This window comes from Corvus moneduloides, chromosome Z (genome assembly GCF_009650955.1).
Source record: "Corvus moneduloides isolate bCorMon1 chromosome Z, bCorMon1.pri, whole genome shotgun sequence".
Lineage (NCBI taxonomy): Eukaryota > Metazoa > Chordata > Aves > Passeriformes > Corvidae > Corvus > Corvus moneduloides.
Genome location: NC_045511.1, coordinates 25438137 through 25464730, shown reverse-complemented (window position 1 = coordinate 25464730; position 26594 = coordinate 25438137). Strand labels below are relative to the sequence as shown.

The following is a 26594-nucleotide window of genomic DNA, read 5'->3' as shown; positions in this document are numbered from 1 at the left end:
CTTCTCTCCATATTCCTGAAGAGGGTCAGGTCACTCTGGGTTTTACACCAATAAAAATCCCAGTTGTTCATATCCTAGGCATGATGGGCAAGCACAACTTCCCTGCTGACACAGAGATTGAAGACAAACTCCTGTATTGTCACTGGAAAACAAAAGAGAGGAGGAAGTTTGTACCTATTGGAAATCTCTGTTTACCAGAAGGACTCTGCCTCTCCCTTTCTCAGCAGCAGCTCGCAGCCGGACGCCAAGAAGGACAAGAGAGGGAGGGGTGGCTGATTTGTCTGACAATTTAACAACACTTGTAAACAAGAGCTGAGTCTGGTAATAACATCTCGGCAATGGCAAGTCCGTGCTGAGGATGAAGAGCTGTGCCACTTGGGCTTAGTTTGCATCAAATTAACGGCACGGTGGGTTTTCATCCTGCAGATGTGACCTCTGTGGCAACAGTCTGTTCATCCTTCAGGGAGGTTTATACCCACAGGGACAGTGTTGCTCTTGCCAGCAGACCACAGTTTGTCCTCATGTCAAAAAATCCAGGCAAAAATTACTTCTTAAATTAACATTTTCCTTTTGCTCTCAAACCAAAGATTTAGATGTAATGGTATGATAGAAACAAATTTGCGTCCCTGTTGTCTGTCAGGACAGGTGTAAAATCCTACCACATGCAGAGAGTGAGGCACTGATTTTGCCTCTGCTGAGGAAGCGACTTTCAGCTTTTGTAACACCAAGGGACTTGCAGGAGCAAATATTTCGCAGGGGGCGGGGGGGGGGAGAGGTCCCGAGTGCTGGAGAGCTGGCTAGATAAATGACACGTACACCGATACGATTTAAGCATCGTTCTCCCTTTATTGTTTACATATACAAGCTTATATCTACTTTTGCAAAGATTCACGCCCAGTCCCTCTAGACGGCCTCTAATCCATGGGGGAGCCGACCAGTGTAAAACTTTGCCAAGGACTTTCAGGGCTGCCTGCAGCCAGGTGCTCTCCAGGCTTGCCTGCAGCCAGGGGCCAGTTCAGGAGCTTTTCTCAGCAACCCTAGGTTGTCCAATCATTTCAGGGGTATCGTAAGCCTCTGTTCCACAAGGAATCCCTCTACACAGGTAAAGCAAATTCTGTGCTGGAAGAGTCTGTCCTTCTAAATCAGTGTGATTGTGTGGAAGGTTTTACACCAGGTTTGCACCTAAATTGGTACTAAAGAAGTACATAAGGACCAACAGAGACCTAAGGTTTGCGTAACAGAATTTAGTCTGGCAGATAACGGAGCATAAATTAAATGGTCTTTCCAACCCAAAAGGCTAATGAGAAATGTTGATATTTCTGCTCTCCTTCATTGTTTACAGTGTAGCAATGTATTTTATCAGATTTTGGAATTGCAGCTCTGAATTGTGGCCAGATTAAGTTATGTAAGTAGTTGTTGTGCGTTTATAATTGTGGAGGGCAATATCAGTGTAGCTGCTTCTGGTAATACAAAAAGCTCTTTCAAGATATGTCTTAAGAGAAATGGGTTTTTCCTTTTCATTCTTAACTGCAAAGCCTTCTCCAGGACGTACAGCAAACAGGTTATCTAGATTGTCTTTTCACAGTAACAGAACACTCCCCCTTTAATCTGCCTGGATTGCACAATTCTCATCTGTATTAAGGAATTTCATTTAGTCTCTGCTGTAAGTAAGTGATTTCTGTGCAAGAGGGTTGATAAAGGATAAACCCAAATTAACAAGAGTGGTATTTGTTAGGGCTACCATTACTTGTCACACACTTTGAACAAGCCATACCATCAAGCCCAAAGCTAATATGGCTCCTTGTTAAATATTTCTGATGGATTGCACATCTTGTGTGAAGAGGGAATTCGGATTTAAAGCCAGTATTTATGCATATATAAGCATTGTGCATGAACATTGCATATTCAGAATTGTGGTGATGCGATACCTTTACTGTATTTTTATATAAGTTTTCTGTACCCCAATGGTTCATCCCTACCTTCCCCACTCCTATTCCCAGTTGGTTTGCCCCAGACCCAAGCCGCTCCCCCGGTGCTCCCTACATGGTTGTTCTCCTCCCCTTGTTCTAGCTCTTTCCCTATCAATCACCCAAACTCCTCCTGTTGTTCCCGAAGGTCCAGTGTCCATCATCTGAAACCTCCCAATTTACCCTTATATGGTCCCCATCAATCCCCCGAGACCCTACCCCTCTAGATACCTCCCCCCTTGGAAATCCCCTAAACCTCGATGCCCCATTGGGGCATGTAATCCCTTTCCCTCCTCCGCTTGAGGCTATTGGCCCAAGGAAATGTCTATCCTCGTCCATAGCCCTCCCTTAGAGATTTCTATTGGTCCCCAGTTAAGCCATCCCCATTGTAACACCTCTCTTTATAAGAGGTTCCCTGGAGCTCCTGGGGGCTGGTCTCCTGGGAGTTGCCTTCAGTAAACTTGGTTTATCTCCTGTGGCAACCCTCTTTGCTACTTTTTATCCTCTCCCTCGTCGGGACTGCTGACAGCCACTGTGCCTGGAGCTTCAGCTCCCCTGGGCAGAGCTGAACTCCTGAGGAGCAGCTTTAAAGCCAAGAGCCTCCAGCTGCTCCCCACTCCTGTCGCACACCGCAGGAGCCTAGCCTGGGCAGTGGTCAGTGGCGGTCATTGCGACACAGAATGAAAACCAAGTATCACCTGTACAGGGTAAACACTGCAATAACACGAATACACTTTTCCCATCAGGTTCACAGGCAGCTTAACCAATTCTGTGTTTGCACATAGCCTGTCGTCGTATCTGTTGTCGCTCTGAACCGGGGAAAATCACACATAGATACTGTAGGACCCTGAAAATCTCTCCAAATACAAAGCAGTCTCCAGGTGACGCAAGTGACTGCAGCAATCTCCAATAACGTAGCAGGGAACCCAGATCTGTTGTGTTCTCTTTGTCATTATGGGTTTGTAATTCACAGACTCACAGAAGGGCTTGAGTTGGAAGGGACCTTAAAGACGCTCTAGATCCAGCCCCTCTGCCATGGGCAGGGACACGTTCCACTAGCCCAGGTGGCTCAGACCCTGTCCAGGCTTTGGCAAATACCCAAGGACACCTTTTCTGTTTTACAAGGTCAGATTTCCATGCTCCTATTCACAGATGGCTCCAGTCTCATGCAGAGGATTGCTGGCTTGGTCACTCTCATCTCCACAACCCAGCAATGGTCCTATTTTGGATGGCTCTCACTGCTCCCAAGGCCCCAGGGACCAGCTACTGCCTTTGCTCCTTCCGCTTTCCTTTCCAGGATCAGTGATTTACTGCTACTTCCTCCACGTCTGAGACAACTGGAAGAGATAAGGGACTGCAGATGCAGCTTCTGACAGAGAGCTGATAACACTCAGCTGAGTATTTTCTCCTCCTGCCACTACGCTGTCAGGCTGCCTACACAAAGTTCCTCCTGCTTGGAAAGGGGCTGGTGTGAGCAGCAGGAATTGATGCTGGCTGGAACATTTCAAAGAACTGGACAAAAGCAGCGTTTTGTGGAAGGCCACCTTGCCCTTTGCCAGCAGCACAAGGTGTGAAGGCTCCTTTGAAGGCCATCCCTGCACAAGGACAGCCTGGCCTTCCAGTACCTCTGCCAGTACCCAGAACACCTTTCAGGCTTTGGGGCTGGCCCTGTCCCTCACTCTGGAGAAGCAGGTTGCTGTTAAAGCTCACATATCCACAGTTTCTGGCTGGATTACCACGTTTTACCACAGACAACAGTACACAGAGGCTCAATCTGCAATAAAAGGGGATTTTTTTCCAACTTTTCCCTTGGACCAGTGTGCAGCAAGCACACCTGGGCCTCATTCAAGTCTCTGTGTGGGCTGGTAGTCAGCTCTGTTGGGAATTTAAAGCTTTTACTCTACTTTCCACAGCAAATCGTGAAGCAAACTCAGCTGCACCAAACCCCAAATTTCACTTTAAAAATTACGATTTTCATTTTCCTCTGTTCAAGCCATGAAGAAAACAAACTTTACTTGAGGGAGCTGGAGGCACAGCGTCCTCCCAGATCATTCATGAACAGAAAAAATACTCCAGGGGAAGACTGGCAAAGCCAGAGTTTCCTGATACTTTGGAAGCTTTGCAAAACCTTCCCACCTGTGGTGGTACTGCACCCTCCTGAATTCCTGGGGCCCTCACTCACCTCAGGTACAGTTTGGATGGGAAGGGGCAGGAGGAGGGAAGACTTTGCAAACACTGTCACGAGGCCAGGGCTGTTTTCATTTATGGTGACACGTTGCAGTACGTAATCTTTTCATTAATGTGAGGGAGGGAGGTGCTGAAGGGCAAAAAATTCTCAATAATAAGGATATCTTGCACTTACACAGCAAGGTAAGTGAAGGGGAAAGTGCAGTCCTATCTTTTATGGAACGTGTTCAATTTTTAACACATTATTTTTGTTGAAGACATACCTAGACAGGCTCCCACAGTATCCTCACATCTGTTTTGCCACATTTCTCTTTTTCATTGTGCACGATTTGTCCTCGCCGGGTGGCTCCTGGCTGCAGTTCTACGCTCAGGGGAGTCCCATTTTCTCAGCAGGCCTCTGCAGCGAGTCTGTAGCCAACGTGTGGCTCTGCTGCCATCCCAAATGTGCCGTTCCCTTGCCCAGCCTGGCTGCAGCTGGGGGGATCTGCTGGGCACGGCTGGAGACTTTCCCCCAGTCCCTTCCCTCACCGCCAAAATCCTCCAACATCATCATATTTACATCTCCTCATTGATTCGAAAAACACAAACTAACGCTTATTTCAGTTTAAAAATTACATTTATTGCAGGTTGTTACACTTGCATGGCTGATAAATACACAAAAATCAAAACAAGATAAAAAATTACATTTGTTACAAATTGATACAAACACACAATTAATATACAAATATTTTAAGTTTAACAAAACTATTTTATTACAGATTGTTACAACTACTCTGATTACAAGTACAAAACACCAATATACCTATCTAAATAACCCTACACCTACACCTAAATAAACATAATTATATAATTGTACAACTCTATACACACTTAAAAATAGCTGTAAACTTTGAAAGCATAACAATATACAGACATAAATATATATTCAATATGATATGTATAATACATATATAAAGAGATACGTATATGAAGATAACCCCCCTGTATACAAATACACAAGTACCAATATACTATTCTAAATAGCTCTATGCCTGTAACTACATCAATGTATCTACACAGCTACACAGCTATATACATCAAGGTGAACATAAGTACATATGTATGATTAAATATCCATACGTACATATAGATAAATGTAACTACAGATATAACTGTGCACATACACATACATATAAAAATATCAATATCCCTGTCTTTCCCTATCTAAATATCCATATAACTACTTCAATCTTACTATGCAGCTATACAACTGTATATATAATGAAAATATACCTAAATACAGACAGAAATATAACAATATACATAAAAAAAATACAAATGTAAATATACCTATACAAATATCAATCCACCTATCTAAACGTCTATGTATTTATATAATTACATAAATCTATAAATATATTCAGAGGGATTGCAGGCACCGATGCTCCCAGGCTCTCCCTCGGTCTCTTCCTCCCGTGCAGAGCAGCTCTCCTGGACGGGGACAGCAGATGGGACACCTGGCAAGCAAAGGGAACACTGAGTCAGGATCGGGACGTTTCCCTTGGCAGCAGCTGCACTTCCATCAGGGAAGAGAAATCTCAGAGCCTCCCCAGGAGGCTTAGAAAGAAAAACCAGGCCCAGCGGGCCAGGCTGTGGCAAGCGCAGCCCCAGCGGGACCGTCCCGCAGCCCCGGCAGCGCGGCACAGCCGGCACCGCTGCCGGGCCCTGCCGGCACAGCTGCCTTGCCCAAGGACAGCCCCTGTGCCGGCCGGGGCAGCCGCGCTGAGCGGCCCCAGCACGGGCAGGGCCCGCTCCTGCCCAGCCGGCCAGTGCCCGCGGCCAAAGCCCACGCCAGCCTCACGCCCACCCTGCCTCGCCGGCCCTGGGGCCTCAGCCAGGGTCTCGGGCGGCAGCAGCAGGTCCCCGTTCACTGCTCTTGCTGTGGCCTTCAGCTTCTCCCTGCTGGTTCTCATCTGTCTCTTGTTGTTCTCAAGGACTTCAGGGCAGCTGTGGCAAAAGTGGAGGCTCTGGAATTGGTTCCAAGGCTTGGCAGAGCTGCAGGCCCAGACCCCTCTGTGCTCCCTGCTGGCCCCCTCCATCCCCTCAGCCCTGCCATCCCCTCAGCAAACCCCCAGACCCCTCCCAGTTCCTGCAGACCCTCAAATTCCTCTCACCCCCCTCACTCCCTTCAAACCCATTGAGTCCCCTTAGACCTGCCACCCTCCTCAGCCTGTGCCTCTTCCGTTGCGGAACTTCTACTCCTCAGTCCCACCATTCATTCCCCACTTTTCCCAGTTCCCTCAGCCCCACTGTTCTCCTCAGCTCCCTCTAGAGCCCTCAGTTCCTGCCACTCCGCTCAGTCCTCCCAGGCCTCAGTCCTAACACCCCCCTTAGCCTGTGCCACTTCCGTCTCCTCAGTCCCCACCATCCACACCTCTCTGCTCCACCATTCCCTTCAGCTCTCCCAGTCCCTTCAATCCCCACCATTCCCCTCTGCTCCCCCACCATCCCTTCAGCCCCACCAGCACCTCAACGTCACCGTCCCTTCAGTGTCACCTCTCCCCAGCCCCCTCTGGCTCACCGTCCTCCAGCAGCTCCTCAGGGCACAGTGCCTGTGGCCACCGGCAGCTCCCACCGCTCCAGGGACACCGGGGCTGCAGCTGCTGCTCCGCCCGGCCCGGCCGCCAGCTCGGAGCCAGCACAGGAAGAGGGGACAGAGGGGGCACAGGGGCAACAGCAAGAGGTGAGAGAGGAAGCAGAGCAGGAAAGAGGTTAAAAAGCTGCTTATACCTACACAGATATCAATCTATGTACCTAATGCTCCATATACCTATAACTATATAAATATGTAACTATGCACATGTAACTATTTATAAACTTAACTGCATATATATAAATGCAACTCTACACATTTAAAAATGTAACTATGCAGATCTAGAAATACAACTATGCATATATAAATAAAAAAAATACATAAATATATATATAAACTTACCTCTATACAGATTTTTAAATTCATCTATATAGACATATATATACAACTGTATAAATCTAGAAATATAACTACAGAGATAGATAAATATAACTATACACATCTATCAATATCACTATAGACAGAGGGATTGCACCTGCCTGATCTTCTCACAGGCTCTCCCTCTGTCTCTTCTTCCCACTCAGGGCAGCCCTCCTGGAGAGGTCAATCAGATGGAATCTGGGAAGCAAAGGGAACACTGAGCCAATATTGGCCCTTGTGCACATTTCCCTTGGGCAGCAATGGTCCTTCTTCTGGGGGACTGTTAAAGATGGCCTCAAAGGCAGACTCTCACTTGGGAATTTGAAGGCTGCTCATTCGAGAACAGGGAGCATTCCAAGTTTTCAAAACCTCCAAAGGTTTGAAGTATCCCGATAGAGTCTCAGCACCCACAGTGCAAATGTCACCCACAAGAGCTTGAAGCACAGACAGTCCCAGCTCCCACACAGAAGCCCAGCCTTGTTCCTCCTCTGTGCTGACAGAGACACCTCAGTCCTCACTGAAACGGCTGAAGCTGACGGGTGCTGTGAGCTGGGTTATGAACCACATTGGGACACCCGGGTTGGTGACACAACTCCCACAGGGTCAGGGTTACTCACGGCCCTCTGGCCACAGCACAGCACTCGGTGTCAGTGCCTCTGGAGAAGCGTGGAGGGCAGGGCTCGGGGAGGCTGTGCCAGGGCAGGATTTGAACGAAAGGCACCAGGGAGCACCAACCCTGCAGACGAGAACTCAACTCTTCTCATCTCCCTTCCTGCCAGAGGCAGGCTCAGAGCAGCCGCCTCAGAGCTCTCTAAAGCAGTGTGGGCTCTCTCCTTACCAGGCTCCTCGGGCTCTGGGGAACTGTTCCCGCAGCTCTCGGTGCCAGGCAAAGCTCCCTCTGCTGCAGCCCTGTTCCTGGCCTCCCCTCCTGAAGACTCGGCAGCAACATTAGCATTCCCCTTGAAAGAGAACCAGAAAGAAAGAAACCCAAAGATCACTCCATATTTTCTTGGAATCACATCGGGGATACAACACCTCCTCTTCTCCATTCCCAACAGGAGGGAAACGCTGCCCACACGGTTCACGTGACAATTGTTTGAAACTCAGGATTTGTGTTACCAAGGTGCAACTGAAGCTCTTACAAAATGACCTTGGAGGCAAACCATGAACTCAGAAAACCAGGAGACACCAAGGGAAGGGACGTGCCCTCACACCCTGAGCCTGGCTTCTCCCGCCAGCTGTAAGAAATCAGCCAGCAGGAAGCCAGGGGCCCTCCTGCTTCCCAACACGGCCATCGACAGGGGCAGAGCTCGCTGCCAGCACTGCCCAGGGCTGGGTGGTGCAAACCCGCACGCAAAGCACACATTTCTGCCTGGCACTCTCACCACCCCCACCCAGCCACTCAGACCATCAACCACAAGGCGGTGCTTTTTGGAGCCCTCTGCTGCTGCCCCATATGGATGATCCAGGCAAACATTCATGGACCCTAGGGTATTTCCAGGATCCAGTGGCAAAAATCTTTAAATCTGGAGGGTAGAAAAAAAAAACAACCCCCAAAAAACAGGAAAAGCCAGACCAAGCAAGTTGTGTTTCTATTCCACTGAGGAAGCAAATGCCCAAGATTAAGCACCTGCAAGTTACCTTTAGACAGAAAAGATATTTTCACTATGACCACTTCCAGAATATTAATCTCCTCTTCAACAGCCTGTCCACCAGAATCCTAAAGATTCTACAGATGGTTCAGAGCCTGCAATGTTTCCTTTTATTAGGGAATAAAACGCCTTTGAAAACTGCTGTGTGGGAGTTTACAGAAGACAAAAGACATCACAGTTGAGAAGAAGATATTGGTAAATCCAAAAAGCCCCACTCCCCACCTTGAATCTGCCCTTCCTCAGCCAGAAATCCCCCTTCCTCAACCAGGGGTTGCTGTAGTGGAGGCAGGCCCCGGCATCGCCCGGCACAGTGGCGCCAGCCCGGCCTGGCACCTTGTAGAAGCCGTAGCGATTCAGCTGGCGCACGATGCTGCGGAACTGCGTGGCTCTGAAGGTGCGCAGGGCCGGCCCCTGGACGCCGGCCGGGCTGAGCAGCTCGTGCTCAAAGAGGGCGCGGTCGATGAGCACCCCCTGGCCCTGGCTGTCCCAGCGCACGGAGCGGACGCGGGGGCTGTTCGCCAGGCGCCACAGCTTGGCGGGGAAGGTGCTGGCATTGAGCCCGGCGGACAGTGGCAGCTCGGCCATCGCGCCTGTCGCCCACTGGCACCGCAACGGCCGCAGCGCAACGGCCGCAGCTGCAGCGGCGGCGCGCGGCCTGAGGGGGGTGCTGTGCTTGGCCCCACGCGTGCCCAGCACGGCCCTGGCGTGGGCCGGACTTGGCAGAGACGAGCACCACAAAGCCGGGGCTGCGGGCATAGCGTGGGCGGGCGGGCTCCCGGGGCGGCTCCCAGGCATGGCACGGCAGGGGAAGCCCCTGGCAAGGGCACTGGGAGCAGCAGTAGGCTGTGTCCCCACGCTGCATGCCGTGCCTGGACTGAGTCAAAGGAATCAACTCCACAGCAAGGTACTGTAAAGTAAAGCACACCTTTATTGGCCAAGCCGTGAGCATGCTGGGGTAAACTCCTCTGTACGCGTGTCCGACATGGTTATCTTACCGAGGTTTTTTATATGTTTACAAATTTGTCATTCTGCGTTTACAAGTTCGTTGTTATACATGTACAAGTTCGTCATCCGCCCTTGCTTTGGTCACTTCTCTAGAGTTACAGTCCTAGTGGGTCCTACATGATTTGGGGTTTCCTTATCTTAGGGTTACAAACACACCACAGTATTCTCAATACATTTATTATGTCTATTTTGCTAATACACACTTAATTCTACTGTTACACATTTTGTTACTATATTAGTTCTACTTCATTTATAACTGTGTATTGATTATATCCCTATTCTCTTGTTACATTTCTCCACCCTTTGTGACCGTTCCTCTGTTTGTCATTAAAACAGCAGTTAGCATGCGTCTTCCTCCTTACTGCTCAGCCCATAGGGACTCAGCCCCTGTTCTGCAGACAAGTGGAGAGCCAAACCCATTAGCTCGTGTTCCTTTCCCTTATCATCCTAGTCCACTCGGGTCTGTTTTTTTCAAGAGCAGTTAGCGTTAGGTACATCATTTCCTATTCACTGATCATCATAGTCCCTTTCCAGGGCCAGGCTCCTTGTCTTGCAAAAGCAGTTACGGTCGAGCAGAGCAGCCAACACCCAACTTTTCCTAATCTACACTTTATACTAAAGCACCTATGTTAAAAGAATTCTATATTTCATATGTTAAAGGAGTCCTGTGTTTAAAGGAGTCCTGTGTATCAAGTCCCCCCATTCTTTTTGTATCTTTTGCAAATTCTTTTGCAGTTGTGATGTTGTCCACACTTGGGATGCTAAGGTCCGTATTTTACACCACATCCATATTTTTACAGCCGTGAGGGCTATGGTTGTTAGTAACAAAATTAAAAGTGGGTGGATTAAGACATTAAAGAGCTGGGTCATTGTGGATGATTGAGAACATCCAAGAAAAATGTCCCACCAATGGTATTCTGTGGAAACCATGTTTTTACTAGAAAATGGACATATCGTGAACCAGCCATAAAATAGAAGAACCAAAACACGTAAGACAGAAGGACTTGAGCATGTACACAGGGAAAAAGTCCATGGGAAGCTTGTGAGAAAGGAACAAGTAGCATTGGGGAGAATGTGAAGGAGGAACAAGCAAAGGAAGAAAAGGATAAGAAAATGCAAACTGAAGAACAGTTGTGACATACACAACAGATAATGTGACACACATACAAGAACCAATCATAAAGCATAAAGTAGCGTGTGAAAATAGGCCTTATCCAGTAATAATCATGCATGATCACATGTAGGGAAAGCAAGAATTGTATATTAGGGACAGTAGTTCATCAATAAAATGGCTTCTGCTTGATTTACATTGAATTGTGTAGAGTCCATTGTTTCTCTCCGCAGATGGTGATGCCAGACATGATGCTTCAAAAAGAAGGGGAGGATACACCCCGATGGAGAAGACCAGCTGGAGCTTTTGGCACAGCTGGACTGTGAGCCAGGGGAGCAAAGAGCTCCAGGATTTATCAAAGTACGTCGCGACAGGACACCCTGGAGGTGAGCAGCCGGTGTGGCTATGGGGCAGAAAGTTTTTGCAGAAGAAGGGGCCATAGTCTGGTTACTGTTAAAAATCCTTGCTATGAAGGGTGAAATATGAGGAGTCCACATTGAGACGGTTGTTGCTATGGTGCCGGCAAAACGGCTCTGCACCTGAGCCAAGTACGGCTTTTAATGCAGAACCTTGGAAGGGAGTGGATGACCGCCTGTGGGACACAGCTAGCAATGGGGATAAGGAAGCCCGTTCTTTGTCTACAGCGTGGAAATTAGTTTATGTGACCTTGCAAGATATGAAAGCGGAGTAGGCAGCTGCTGATGGGGCCACACAGGCATTTGCGGCAGCCCCAATAGCCTGCCCTGCTATCACGGCTTTTGAACCTGCCTTACCGTATCCAAGTGCCCCTGAGGAGCTACCTGCTGTGCCTACAGCCCCAACACAATCTGAGCCCCCTCCGGCAGCTCCTATGGAAGTTGACACTGAGTATCCACCTCTGCCACCTACCCCTCCATGGGGAGACTTCTCTTTTCCACCTCCACCACCTAGTGTTGTTCCCGCACTGCCGCCGGCTGCAGCAGACTGGGGTCTCAAGATACTTTGGAAGATAGAGGAGCAGGAGAGTCCATGGCTGGCAATGGAACAGCAATAATGAGAACAACAGAATGTGGAGTGGGAGAGACTGCTGCGAACCTTATGGGAAAGTGACATACGGAACATCAGACGGGAGGAAAGACTTAACCAAGTAACTCAGGGTTTAAGGGGAGAGTCAGACTGGGATCGTTTGCAGCGGATTAGACGTAAGGAAATGGAAGCAGAAGAGTTACGGAGGAGAGAGGGAAGACAAACGGGGTGGGGGGGGTGGATCAGCGGGTGGTGGATCAGGGCCAAGTGATGGGTCAGGGCCAAGCTATTTAGAGAAATGCTGGAAAGGAGTTCTACAGAATGCCATAATAGAGGGAGAATTTATTCCTGGGGCTTATCCAGTAGTGTTGGGAGGCTCAAATCCTGACGGGGGCTGTAAACCTAATCACTGGACACCATTTGTTTGGGAGGTCATTAAAGAAGCTAGAAAATCAGTGCGTGATTATGGGTTGCAAAATCCTTACACACAGTCATTTATTGATAACATCTTTGGGTCCAATATTCTTTGTCCTTACGATTGTCAACAATTAATGCAATTATTACTCACAGGGATGCAATATATATTGTGGAACTCTAAGTGGACTGACTTATGTCAGCAAGCTGCTGTAGCTGACTTAGACAGGGATGATGGTGACCCTTTGAAATTTGCATCAGTAGAAATGCTAACAGGAACAAGTGCATTTACTGATGTTCAAGTACAGAGCTGAATGCATGTACAGATTTTACCTCAGTCAGCCCATGCAGCTCGAGAGGCTCTGAGGCAAATGCCTGAGGATGGCAAAATAGTGCCACCTTGTATTAAAGTAACACAAGGACCAACCGAAACATACATGTCCTTTTTGGATTGATTGCGAGAAAGTATTCAAAGGTCCGCTGTTCCTGAAGCAGCAAGGGATTCTGTCCTTACGTCCCTAGCAGTTCAAAATGCTAATTCAGCATGCAAAAGAATTCTGATGGCACTCCCTCGCACTGCTTCCATAGTAGATATGATGGAGGCATGTGAGAAAGTTGGGATGCTGGCAGAAAATGCCATCTTAATGGCTGAAGCATTTGCTGCGGCTGTAAAGCCGCTTGTAAAACAAGGTCAGGGAGATAAGGGACCGCATTGTTTTAAATGTGGGAAACAAGGGCATGTAAAAGCACAGTGCTGAGCTTCTAAAACTGAAAAAGTTACCTTTTCTGGGGTTTGCAATCATTGTCAGAAAACTGGACATCGGGCCTTTGAGGGCAGGTCAAATTTTAGAAAGGATGGTACCCCACTGGGAAACTGGAAGAAGAGCGCGGGGGCCCCAGTCCGATGACCAGCACAGGGAGCCAGCAGAGGGCTGCTTGGATCGCCTCTTCGCCGCCACCTCAGGGAGTGACAGAGTGGACGTTTCCACAGCCCGGGAAGTAACATTGCTTGACTCACAAGTGCAGTGTGTCCCTACCAATGCAAAGGGACCATTAGGGAAAGGATTAAGTGCGCTTTTGCTGGGCCGGTCGTCAACCTCCCGTCAAGGAGTGTTTGTGCTGCCAGGGGTTATTGATGCAGACTATCAGGGCGGTCATATGCATCATGGTTTGGGCTCCAAATCCTCCAGTGCGAATACCAGAGGGAGAAGAAATTGGGCAATTGATACCATTCCAATCTTTGTACCTAAGGCAACAAATCAGCTGCGTGGCACAGGTGGCTTTAGATCCACTGGTAGTCCACACATTTATCTAGCAATGGATATAAAAAATTCAAAGCCACAATGCAAAGTTTTGCTAACATAGAAAGACGGGAGTGCTTGCAAATTGACAATGTTAGTTGATACAGGAGCAGATGTCACTATAATTGGAATTAACAACTGGATGAAAAAATGGCCCATAAGAAATGCAGAAAGAGTGACTGGGGGTGTGGGTGGACAGCAAAATACCTGGATAAGTGCTGATATTGTATCCTGTAGGCTTTCGGATGGTAGCCAGTGTACTGTGAGGCTGTATGTTATGCCTATCCCACAGAATTTATTGGGAAGGGATGTTTCAAGTCAGTTGGGTGCAACCCTGGTAACAAAATCACCTTTTTAGGGGTGGCCATTGAGGGTGGGCATCCTCCTCTATTAAAACTTAAATGGAAAGTGACTGAACCAATCTGGATAGATCAATGGCCATTAAGTTCAGAAAAACTGGCCCCCATAACAGAACTGGTGCAAGAACAAGTCCAGAAAGGACACTTGGCACCATCCATAAGTCCACAGAACACACCTATTTTTACTATTCCTCAAAAGTGGCGTTTGTTACATTATTTAAGGGAAGTAAATAAGGTAATGGAAGACATGGGAACACTTCAGCCAGGATTACCATTCCCCAATATGATTCCAAAACATTGGGAAATATTGATAATTGATTTAAAAGATTGTTTTTTCACTATTCCATTGCATCCAGAAGATTGAGAAAAATTTGCTTTTTCTGTTCCCTCTGTTAACAAGCAAGAACCCTACAAGAGATATAAATGGACTGTTTTGCCACAAGGTATGAAAAACTCCCCTACTATGTGCCAATTGTTTGTGGCCTGGGTGTTGACGCCATTCAGGCAACAGCATCCAGAATTGATTATTTATCATTATATGGATGATCTTTTGATTGCAGGAATGCAATTGGACAGAGAACAAATTATTACAGAATTAGAACAACAGTTAAAAATGAAGGGATTGCTTATCGCGCCAGAAAAAATACAACAGATGCCACCTTGGAAATATTTGGGTTCAATAATAGATCAAACCACAGTAAGACCACAGAAAATTAGTTAAACCCTACTATTAAAACCCTTAACAATGTTCAAAAAATAGTAGGTGACATTAATTGGGTTCAGACAATATGTGATATCACCAATTCAGATTTACTGCCTCTGTTAAATTTATTGTCAGGAGGAGTGAGTGTTAATACTCCTTGAAACTTAACTGAAGCAGCACAAAAGGCTCTTGAAAATATTGGGCAAAAAAGTTGTACAAGGCTATACATTCTGCTGGAATCCAGATCTGAATATTGCAGTAGCTATATTTAGCCAAAGAGCTCATGTGTTTGCAGTTATGTTTCAATAGGCCCAACAGCCAGATCCATTGTGTATATTAGAATGGATCTTTTTGCCAGCACAACCAAAGAAAACTATAATGAGACCTGTGGAATTATTAGCCCATATTATAATGAAAAGCCTAAACCGGGTAATAGAAATACCTGGATCTGAGCCTGCAGAAATCATTATGCCAACAACTCGAGTATATTTAAATTGGACGCTAAAACATAGCAGAGACTTGCAAATTACTACTTTGGAGTTTACAGGCAAACTCGGTGTTCATATGCCAGGACATAAAATGTTCACATTTGTAACAAATACTGAGATGATTTCAAAATCCCTTTGTTCTTCTAAGCCGGTTCAAGGAATAACAATTTTCACAGATGCCAGTGGCAGAACTGGGAAGGCTGCTTATGTTTGGAGAGAGAAAGGGCAGTGGAAACAGGAAGTTTTACATGAAACAAACAGCCACTCTGCTTAGTACTTAGAATTATTGGCAGTAGCAGTAGTACTTGAAAAATGGAATAATCAGCCAATTAATGTTGTATGTGATACACTTTATGTGGCAGGAGTAACTTGTCGCTTAGAACATGCCCTGTCAAAGGAATTGAATAACCATGACCTATATTTGCTTTTTCGCCGCTTGCTTTTTGCTTTATCAAAGGGACACTGTGTTTATTTTGTTCCTCATATTCTCAGTCATTCTAAGTGTCAGGGTAGCCCAGCCAAAGGCGATGCACCAGCAGATTACTCAGTTTCTCCTGCCTGGGCTGCTCCTGCTGGAAATAAGTTTTAATAAGCAGCGCAGTTGCATCAATTTTTTTACCAATCAGCAAAGGTCCTGCACCAACAATTTCACGTTTCCTGGACTGATGCACGAGCTATTGTGGCATCTTGCAGTGATTGTCAACAACTTCATCAGCCATTGGGAACAGCAGTTAATCCTAGAGGACTTGGACCCTTGGAATTATGGCAAATAGATGTGACGCATTTTCCAGAGTTTGGCCAACTTCAGTTTATTCATGTGTCTGTTGACTGTTTCTCTTCTGCAGTCTGGGCCACTGTACAAATAGGAGAAACCACGAAACATGTTCTAAAACATTTATGCACAGCTATGCTGCCCTTGGGATTCCACATACCTTGAAAACTGATAAAGGCCTGGGTTATACCAGTCGTGATTTTGCCACCTTTTGTAATTTATGGAGTATTGTTCATATCACTGGGACTCCACATTCTCCCACAGGACAAGCTATCGTGGAACATACCCATCATGCCCTGAAGCAATTGCTTCACAAACAAAAAGGGGGAGAATTGTCCCTTTGCCTCAAGCCCACTTGGAAAAAGCTGTCTATGTAATGAATTATTGACGTATCCTAAGTCATACTCTTGTTCCTCCTGCGGTAAAACACGGGGCAGGACTAAAAGGAGACTTGAATGAAACTCCACGGGACAGCGGGAGAGTATGGGTAAAAAATGGGGCTACAGGGCAGTGGGAAGGACCAATGCAATTACTAACCTGGGGAAGGGGATATGCATGTGTTTCCACAGATACAGGATCACGCTGGGTGCCTGTGAAGTGGGTGAAACCATGGCTGGGGAAAGACAGCGATCCCAACCTGTGTGCTGATACCGAAAATTGAAATCTCACTTCAGCTACAGCTCAAATGTCCTGATTCAGACTGTGGAAAGTGTAAACCGTGGGTATTGTGTGTATGCTTGTGATGCAAGGTGGTATTGCAGTAGTATTAATCTTGTTACGAAAAAATGTAAAGAAATACATTCTGCAGAGGAACGTAAAGTAGGAGTAGAACAAGTTTTGTGTTGGAACAAGATTCCTTTGCCAAAAGAGGCTGAAGATTGGTGGGTACCTGAGGATGACTGGTCATGGCTTTTAGCGCACTGGAAGGAGAGAATGCAGGAAAAATGGGGTCTAGTGGGAAAATTTCAGTGATCACATTTTTACTGTTAAGCCTTATTGTGGTGCAATGTTTTATTATATTTCTGTATGTTCTCTGTACCACAATGGTTTGTCCTTATTTCCCCCACCCCTATTCCCAGTGGGTCTGCTCCAATTCCAAGCCGCTCCCCTGGTGCTCCTAATATGGTTTGTTCTGGCACCTTCCCTGCCAATCACCCAAACCCCCGCCCCCAGAGTTCTGGGCAGTTCTATGCCCATCACCGAAGCCCTCCCTAAATTGTCCTTATATGGTCCCTGTCAATCCCCTGAGACCCTGCCCCTTCTGATACCTCTCCCTTGGAAATCCCCTAAACCTCCACGCCCCATTGGGGCATGTGACCCCTCTCCCTCCACCCACCAAGACCATTGGACCAGGTGTAGGTACTCCCCTCCAACGCCCCCCCCTTCTAATCCTCCCATTGGTCCCTAGTTGGGCTGCTCCCCCTGTTCAACTCCCCTTTATAAGGTGGTGTAACCCCGCAACTGTTTGCTTGTTCATTGTGGATCCTCTTCAAATAAAGCTCGAATTGTATCCCATGGCAAGCCTCCCCGCGACTTTTTATCTTTCCCTTCCTCGAGGGCTGCTGACAGCCACAGCAACTGGAGCTCCAGCTCCTCTGGGCAGAGCTGGACTCCAGAGGAGCAACTTTAAAGCCTCGTGCCTTTGGTTGCTCCCCACTCATGCCACACACTGCCGGAGCTAGCTTGGGCTGTGGTCAAGCAGTCACTGCAACACCTTATGACAGCAGTCAAAGCACACAATATTCTGGAAGTAGTGCCACGACACAATGTGTGGGTTATCTTTGCTAATGTTACTAAGCAGGATTCATTCCGTACTTGCTTGATAGGCATACCTGACTTTAACCCTGAACGATTTAAGGGATATATAAATAGACCAATTCCTGCTACCTGTAATGCTACAATGCTTCATGCTACATTATCGGCTGGTTCACAAGCAGCAGGAGCCATAGCTAATTGTACTAAGGACTTGCTTTTGGCACTTAATGCAACTTCAGTAGAGCCCCAAGAGCTTACACTGTTAGGTTCAATGGGAAAGAATGGCAGTTATGTTGAATTTAGTAATGTTTGCGGTGTCCTGGCACATTTTAATAGAACCAGACAGCAAGACCAGGAAATAAATTATGACTATTTCCAAAAAATCTCACCCAAAGCACCAGAATACCATCAATGTGTTCCATATCAAACTCGGAAAATAGGGTGCCAGCAGAATGAGTATTTGTTTTGCCCACACCGATTTGTGCATGAATTAAACAATCCATCTGCCGCTCTTTGGAACAATGATACAGCTAAACAGCTACCACCTGGCATATTTTTAATTTGTGGGGATCGGGCATGGCAAGGGATACCATCACAAGTGATAGGAGGACCATGTTGTTTGGGAAAACTTACTTTGTTCACACCTTCCAAGACAGACTTACTAAATCACACTGTATGGAACTTTACAAAGAACTTAAAAAGAATGGTCACGATGAAGTGTGTCTCAGTTAGGTCCTGAATGTAATGGAAAGATTCAGTTTTGGTCAACACCATCATGGGTTATTACTTCCTTCTTAACACCAGGTGTCGCTGCAGCCAGAGCCTTACGTAACCTAGAAAAGCTGGCTTGCTGGACAGCCAAACAATTAAAACATCACATCGAACATTATCACTGACATGTTAGTTGATGCAGTGTAAGGCATGCATTATTACAGAATAGGGCTGCTATTGACTTTTTGCTGCTAGCGCAGGGACATGGTTGTGAGGATTTTGAAGGAACGTGTTGTATGAATTTATCTGATCATTCTGTATCCATCCATAGAAGGCTTAAGGAAATACAGGAGAACATGAAAAAGATCACGACAGGACACGGACTAGACACATGGTTGGAAGGATTCGGGCTTACTGGGTGGTTGAAAGATATTGTCAAACTCATTCTTACTATAGGGGGTGTGTTTATTTGTTTATTGATTGTTTTGCCATGTTTAATCACTTGCATTTCTAGAATGGTGCAGAAATCAATACATAGCATATGGCTGGTTCAAGGAAAGAAAGGGGGAAATGTGGAAACCATGTTTTTACTAGAAAATGGACATATTGTGAACCAGCCATAAAACAGAAGAACCAAAGCACGTAAGACAGAAGAAGGACTTGAGCATGTACACAGGGAAAAACTTTTTTCCATGGGAAGGTTGTGAGAAAGGAACAAACAGCATTGGGGAGGATGTAAACGAGGAACAAGCTAAGGAAAAAAGGATAAGAAAATGCAAACTGAAGAACAGTTGTGACATAACACGATGGACGATTGTTACTGATGGCTCTAAAGTAGGTGGATTCCAAAAGAACTGGAACTCTATTGGTCACAAGAAGAATTATGAGGAAAAAACTGTATCATACACCCAATAGAGCAATTACACCAATGCTCGGAAACAAAAGTCAACCTTACATTGTTCTTCCCCAGATATCTAAATACTGAACCTCTATAACTAACATACAACCTGGTTCTGCCCCCTGCTTGGGGCCAGCTCTGGGAGCGGCCGTGGGCAACGTGGGCCTGTTGATGGACGCTGCCTTCCTGTTCCCTCGGGGGGCCAAGAAGTTGCCCGCAGCAAACCTGCTCCTCCTCAGGCAGCTGCTGGCACTGCTTCGACTCGTCGGCCAGCACGTGTCCAGCAGCAGAATGACCTGCAGCAGCCTGGCCGTCTGCCTGGGGCCAAAGCTGCTGAGCCCACCGCAGGAGGAGCAGCTGGAGCTCGAGGCCATGCTGGCCAGGAACAAGAAGGTAAGGCTGGCTTCAGCAGCCGGCTGCAGCCTTCCTAGCCAAAGGCAACTTGGCTGCCCAGAGGTGCCTGTGCCTGGCGGCCCCCTGTGTCCAGCCAAGGTTGCTGCGGGAGCTGCCTGCAAGAGCTGCCCCCAGCCAGCGCCTTCCTTCTGTGCAGAGGCAAGGCTCAGCCGTGATGGCAGGAGCTGCTTGGCACGCTCTTGGGCCTCTGGGCTGCGAGCAAGGCTTTCCTGTGTGCAGGTGAATGCTCTGGTGGCCTTTTTGATGGAGAACTTGGACGACATCTTTGCCAAGGCAGTGGCTGAACCGCAGGAGACCCCAGCGCCCACGGACACATCCACAGCTAGGAGCAGGAGCAGAGCCTTGTCCCAGCCTGGGACTCAGGGCCCCAGAAACCTCAGCATCAAGAGGCCAAGCAGTGTGGGGTCTTGCTTTCTTTGTTCTTGTCTTCCAAGTTGTCACTTTGCTGCACGTGCTTTTGCTTTCTAGAGATGCACAGGGAAGAGCAAAGTGGCCCTGCAGGAAGAGAAGACGACAAGCCCCAGGCAGAAAGCGATCCGGATGCATCCCCCTCTGTGCCAGACACCTGGCAAGGAGATGGAGAAGAGGCCACAGTGCTGGAGGTCCAAAGAGCAGAGGTATGGCAGCTGTACAAAGCCTGGCACAATGTGTCCCAGAGAGGCGGGCAGTTTGTCATGGGGCCAAGGAGCTGCTGTGCCTCCTCCTGACAGCACAACTCTGCAACCTCTGGCCTTCCTCCCTTCCTTCCTTCCATCCTTCTGTCTTGTCTTGGGGTGACTTGATGTTGTATTCCCTATCTGGGCTGCACTATGCCCAGAAATTGGTATATATACCTTTCTATGCTTTTAAACTGAGCCTGAGTGGAGAGAGAAGAAAAAAACCCTCAAGGATGCAGACAGAGATAGCACACTCTCATTCTCAGCATTTTTTTTTTTTTTTTGGCTTCTGCGTTCTGCAGCTGGGAGATTGGGAGCAGAGAAAGGACCCTGCTTGCTTGTTCAGCCATTTTTCGTTTTTTTTTATTTTTTTTTTTCTCCAGAGAGTTGAACTTTGTTTTTCTGGGAATTTCGGGGTTTTTTCCTTTTTCTGCTGGACTGCTTCCATATCAGAACACATCGGGAGGACTTTCCACTGAGCACAGAGGGCCTGGCCCTGGGCCAAGTCCCAGCTCCAAGGAGGAGGGAGACCAAAGGGAGGACTGTAACATTTTCCCAGGTTTTTCTCCACAGCGAGAGATTTTATTATTTAGCATTATTATCCTTCCCCATGTGTTTGTTAAATAAATAGTTTTTATCTCTTTCACTTTCCTTTGAGGAAAAAGTTTCTTTTTTTCCTGAACCTGGTGGGGGAGGGGTGGTTTATAACCTGCCTTCTCTCAGAGGATGTATTTCTAAATTTGGCCAAACCGGCACACTTCCTCCCTTCCTCCCTCCCTTCCTCCCTCCCTTCCCTCTTCTTCCTTTCCTCCTTCCCTCCCTCCCTCCCTTCATCCCTTCCTTTCTTCCCTCCCTCCCTCCTGCCCCCCACACTGACACGTTAATGAAAACTCCACAGGTTGCTTGCCCAATGCCTTATGTACAAAATACTTGCAAATTAAAGAAGTGGCAGGGAGAGAGCTGTCACTTGAGAGGCCTTTTGCTCAGACCCCAGCTCATCCTAGCTCCCTCCAGTCTCTTTGGGGGCAGTTGCACTGTGCCAGAGGGGGCTGATGCAAAGCAGCGTCTTCTCTGTGGAGCTAAGGGGGCCATTTGGAAATCACTCCCTTCCTCCTCCAGGCTGTCCCTTGCCACCTCTCATCTCCAGAATTTCTGCTTCAGGCACCTCCAGCTTTGTCTCCAAACATCCACCAGAGCTCCCCAGAGTTGCTGGCCAAGGCCGAAGCCCTGACGAGCCTTTCTGCGTCAGGAAGGTAAAAGGAGCCCACATTGGTTCCAACAAGAAGGGGCTGCGCTCGTGCCTCCCACCTTTGCCTCTCTAATCCAACTTTGTGGCTAAAGGCTTGTAGGCTGCTAGCCCCAGGAAGAGAAAAAGAGAAGGAAAAGACAGCGAGCAGAGGCCTGGCCAGTAGACAGGGAATACCAGCCAGAAAGGAAAAGGAGGAGGACACACCAAAGAAGACTGGAGAAATGCAGGAAGCTCCAGCAGCCCAAGAAGCCCAGGTATGGATGTGCCAGGCTCTGCTGCCCACCTTCCTCTCCACACTGCCCTGAGTCAGCCCAAGGTGCTGGCAAGGGCCGGAAGGGGCTGCTGCTGGGCAGGGCTTGGCAAGAGCTCCATGGCAGCTGTGCAGGGGCTCTGCAGCCCTTGGCTTCCTCCATGCCCATGTGCTGAACCTCTGCAGGAGGACAGCTCTGGGCACGGCAGCCCAGGGAAAGCTGTGGTGGCCAGTTAGCCTGTGGTACAAAGGACAGAGTTCTGGGGTAAGACAGTCCCTAGTACCAGAGACCAGTTAGGGTGAGAAGAGAAGCCTCTCCCAAAATGCTTTGTTCTGTTACGGTAATCTACCCCAGTTCTGCTTCCCCGGTTGGCTGTTGGCTGCTCCACCCCCTTGCTACCTTACCTGTTCCATGCCATAGGAAGCTCTCCACTCCAGGTTCCCCCCATTGGCCTCTGCCCCTCACCGCTCCCCCAGAGTTTCACCATTAGTCTCCGTTCCCTAGTCCCACCTTTGTACCGCCCCCATGCCCACAGACCATTGGTTTCTGGTGCTTGCCTCACTCCTGTACTTAAACTTGAGCTTTCCATTGTTCTCATCTTGGCCTCTGGAATTCTTCACAGTGTGGAAGCAATGAACTGCTCCTGTGGAACTCTATGCAAAGACTCTTCCTGCCTCTTTGCCGTCGACCCATATTACTGAAGCTGTCCGTGCATTTGAGCGTGCATGCGTGTGAGTGTGTAGCTGATCCTGGTGAGCGGCTTCGCTTTCAAGATGCTTTTAAGAGATCACAACTCCTTGCACTCCGGCACAGAAGCTGCAGAGCTCGAGGTAGCAACAGCGCAGCTGTGAAGATGGGGCGGCTGGAACCCCTCTCCCTCTAGTTACACTTCTAGATGTTTATAGTGACACTTAGCAAGCTAAGATTTTCATTCTAGAGGCCGCTCTTTCACATGCTCTATGTCAATGGATAATTAGGTACGTCTCTTGGTACCTGTCGAGGCATCTGCTGCTCTGCCACCTCTGTCCCCACTCTGCTGCCTCTGTCCCCTCTGGCCATGCTAGAGTCTGGGCAGGCAGCCGGGCTGGGCTGGGCTGAGCGGCACATTCAGCCCCAGGTCCTGGCTGCCCACAACTGATGGGAGTGGAAGGAACTGCCAGTGGTGAGGCAAAAAGCATTTGTCCACAACTGCTCAGTGTCAGGTGAACTCCCATCTTTCACTGAATGAAGCCCAACTAGGATGCTGACAGGATATTGCAGAGTTTGCAGATTGTCTCTCCTGCAAAGAAGGCTATTAAATTTCAGTGAGCTCTGTGTGTCCCCAGAACTGCTGCAGCTGCAGAATACGGCCTCACCCACAAGGTTGCTTTTTACAATACAATCACAGTTGAATTTTAGCATGTGTGTCTGCAGATCTGGGCTCTTCCTGGGTGAATCCACTTTCTGTGGTCTGTTGGGATGAGAAACTCAGAAGCAGCCACATCCAAAAGCTACTGGGGAAGTGGAAAAGGCTGTGATTATAAAGTCTTTGTGTGTGTAGACCATCCTTACAATCCATCCTTTAATATACATACCCATCAATTAGAAGAAACACTATTCAAGAGGAAGAAATCAGTCTTCCAATCCCCTGGGAAGTTGGAATACATTTCTGGAATTGAGTTTGCTGCAAGGCAGCAATAAAGCTCTGTGTCCCAAAGCCACATTCGGGAGCCTGACCAATGTGTTTGGATTCCTGCAGCCACGCCGGGCAGTTCAGCCTCCAGTGCTCCAGCTGGCAGTGCTGCTTGTGCAGCATCGACGGCCTCCAGCGGGTCACAATATGCACCTGGGCAAGAGGAATTGCCTTCAGCGGATCTGGGTCTTCAGGTCGAGCAAATGATTCGGGAGATCAGGAGATCCGTGGCTGAAAGGTCTCCTTTGCTCAGGTAACTCCACTGGGTGGGAATGAAGGGGCTGGGCTGAGAGCTTGTGAACGTTGCTGCAAAGGCTTCTTTAGTTGAATTGATTTCATGATTATTTAGGGATTGAATTCTTGTTGGTCAAGCAAGATTTCTAAGAGAAGAGGGATGACAAAGTCTCCCCCCTTAGTGAGGATGAGAGGTGTGAGCCTGTGGTGGCCAGGTTTGGGTGCTCCTTTTGCTGGGAAGAATCCCTGGTGCAGGGGCATTTGTGGTGATGAAGTGGAAGCTTTGGCAGCTTTTGGACTGTGTTTGAGAAGTCAGTCTTCTCCATCGTTGAAGGCCTTTGGGGGCCAGACTTCTTGTTAGGAACAAGGGATGAAAGTGTGTGAGCAGTGGAGCTTTTAGGGGGCAGATGTGTTGGTTTTCAGGCCCCATGACTTGTGTGATTGGTGAGCAGGACAATGATGATGCTGGACATGAAAGGGTTAAGGACTCCTTTAAGCCCAGGGGCTTCTTCTGTATGGAAGAGCAATTCGGTCAGGGACCATGAGTCCTTGTGTTTGACAGATTCCCTCTTTGGTTTAGGAATCCCCTTCCTCCTAACTCTTGCCTCTTCCCAGACGTGTCTGGACTTTTCAGTTCCTGTGTTGGCACAGGCCTTTTTGTGTATTATTATACAACTTTGCCAAAGAATTTCTCTGTTTTGTTTAATATGCAGACCCACTGCCTGCTGCAGATTTATTAGCCAGGAAGGGCAGAGTCAAGGTGGCAAGTGGGATTTTTTTGGGATCCCCACTATCTCATTCCCAAGTGTGATGAACTTCTGTCTTCTGTAATCTCATACATAGCAGTTTTCAAAAGCATTTTCTTCCTCAAGAGAAGGAAATGTGGCAGGCTCTGATGTATTGTACCCCTGAAGTAATTCCAAGAAAATATGGAGTGATCTTTGGGTTTCTTTCTTTCTGGTTCTCTTTCAAGGGGAATATTAATGTTGCCCCTGAGTCTTCAGGAGGGGAGGCCGGGAACAGGGCTGCAGCAGAGGGAGCTTTGCCTGGCACCGAGAGCTGCGGGAACAGTTCCCCAGAGCCCGAGGAGCCTGGTAAGGAGAGAGCCCACACTGCTTTAGAGAGCTCTGAGGCGGCTGCTCTGAGCCTGCCTCTGGCAGGAAGGGAGATGAGAAGAGTTGAGTTCTCGTCTGCAGGGTTGGTGCTCCCTGGTGCCTTTCGTTCAAATCCTGCCCTGGCACAGCCTCCCCGAGCCCTGCCCTCCACGCTTCTCCAGAGGCACTGACACCGAGTGCTGTGCTGTGGCCAGAGAGCCGTGAGTAACCCTGACCCTGTGGGAGTTGTGTCACCAACCCGGGTGTCCCAATGTGGTTCATAACCCAGCTCACAGCACCCGTCAGCTTCAGCCGTTTCAGTGAGGACTGAGGTGTCTCTGTCAGCACAGAGGAGGAACAAGGCTGGACTTCTGTGTGGGAGCTGGGACTGTCTGTGCTTCAAGCTCTTGTGGGTGACATTTGCACTGTGGGTGCTGAGACTCTATCGGGATGCTTCAAACCTTTGGAGGTTTTGAAAACTTGGAATGCTCCCTGTTCTCGAATGAGCAGCCTTCAAATTCCCAAGTGAGAGTCTGCCTTTGAGGCCATCTTTAACAGTCCCTCAGAAGAAGGACCATTGCTGCCCAAGGGAAATGTGCACAAGGGCCAATATTGGCTCAGTGTTCCCTTTGCTTCCCAGATTCCATCTGATTGACCTCTCCAGGAGGGCTGCCCTGAGTGGGAAGAAGAGACAGAGGGAGAGCCTGTGAGAAGATCAGGCAGGTGCAATCCCTCTGTAGTTCCACTTATAGATGTGTACAGTTATATTTATGTATCTATGTAGTTATATTTAGAGATTTATATAGTTGTATTTCTATGTCTATATAGTTGTAGTAATAGATCTGAGTAGTTAAATTTATATATCCAGTTGTAGATGTATATAGTTGTTTTTTATATATGTAGTTATATTTATAGATGTGCACAGTTGCATTTATAGATGTTTAGTTACGTTATAAATGGACATAGTTATATTTATATATCTGTAGGTATATGGAACTTTAGACAGATAGGTTGATATTTGAATAAATATAGGCTGCTTTTTAAGCTCTTTCTCTGCTTCCTCTCTCACCTCTTGCTGTTGCCCCTGTGCCCCCTCTGTCCCCTCTTCCTGTGCTGGCTCCGAGCTGGCGGCCGGGCCGGGCGGAGCAGCAGCTGCAGCCCCGGTGTCCCTGGAGCGGTGGGAGCTGCTGGTGGCCGCAGGCACTGTGCCCTGAGGAGCTGCTGGAGGACGGTGAGCCAGAGGGGGCTGGGGAGAGGTGACACTGAAGGGACGGTGACGTTGAGGTGCTGGTGGGGCTGAAGGGATGGTGGGGGAGCAGAGGGGAATGGTGGGGATTGAAGGGACTGGGAGAGCTGAAGGAAATGGTGGAGCAGAGAGGTGTGGATGGTGGGGACTGAGGGGACAGGGAAGTGGCACAGGCTAAGGGGGGTGTTAGGACTGAGGGAACTGGGAGGACTGAGCGGAGTGGCAGGAACTGAGGGCTCTAGAGGGAGCTGAGGGGAACAGTGGGGCTGAGGGAACTGGGAAAAGTGGGGAATGAATGGTGGGACTGAGGAGTAGAAGTTCCGCAACGGAAGAGGCACAGGCTGAGGGGGGTGGCAGGCCTAAGGGGACTCAATGGGTTTGAAGGGAGTGAGGGGGGTGAGAGGAATTTGAGGGTCTGCAGGAACTGGGAGGGGTCTGGGGGTTTGCTGAGGGGATGG

General features: G+C 48.2%; 2 long non-coding RNA genes across 3 annotated transcripts; one reads left to right on the top strand and one right to left on the bottom strand.

The window, feature by feature from the left end:
- Positions 1-6030: 6030 nt before the first annotated feature.
- Positions 6031-8112, bottom strand: LOC116438126. Of its 2 annotated transcripts, none has more exons than XR_004237596.1 (3): positions 7985-8112; positions 6715-7344; positions 6031-6140 (listed from the first exon to the last, which is right to left on the bottom strand). It is a non-coding gene; the product is annotated as an uncharacterized LOC116438126 (long non-coding RNA). The 2 variants fall into 2 exon arrangements; XR_004237597.1 differs by lacking the exon at positions 7985-8112 and adding an exon at positions 7460-7739.
- Positions 8113-23621: 15509 nt separating this feature from the next.
- On the top strand, positions 23622-26013 carry LOC116438129. Its single transcript, XR_004237599.1, has 3 exons — positions 23622-23815; positions 24770-24890; positions 25531-26013. It is a non-coding gene; the product is annotated as an uncharacterized LOC116438129 (long non-coding RNA).
- The last annotated feature ends 581 nt before the right edge of the window (positions 26014-26594 follow it).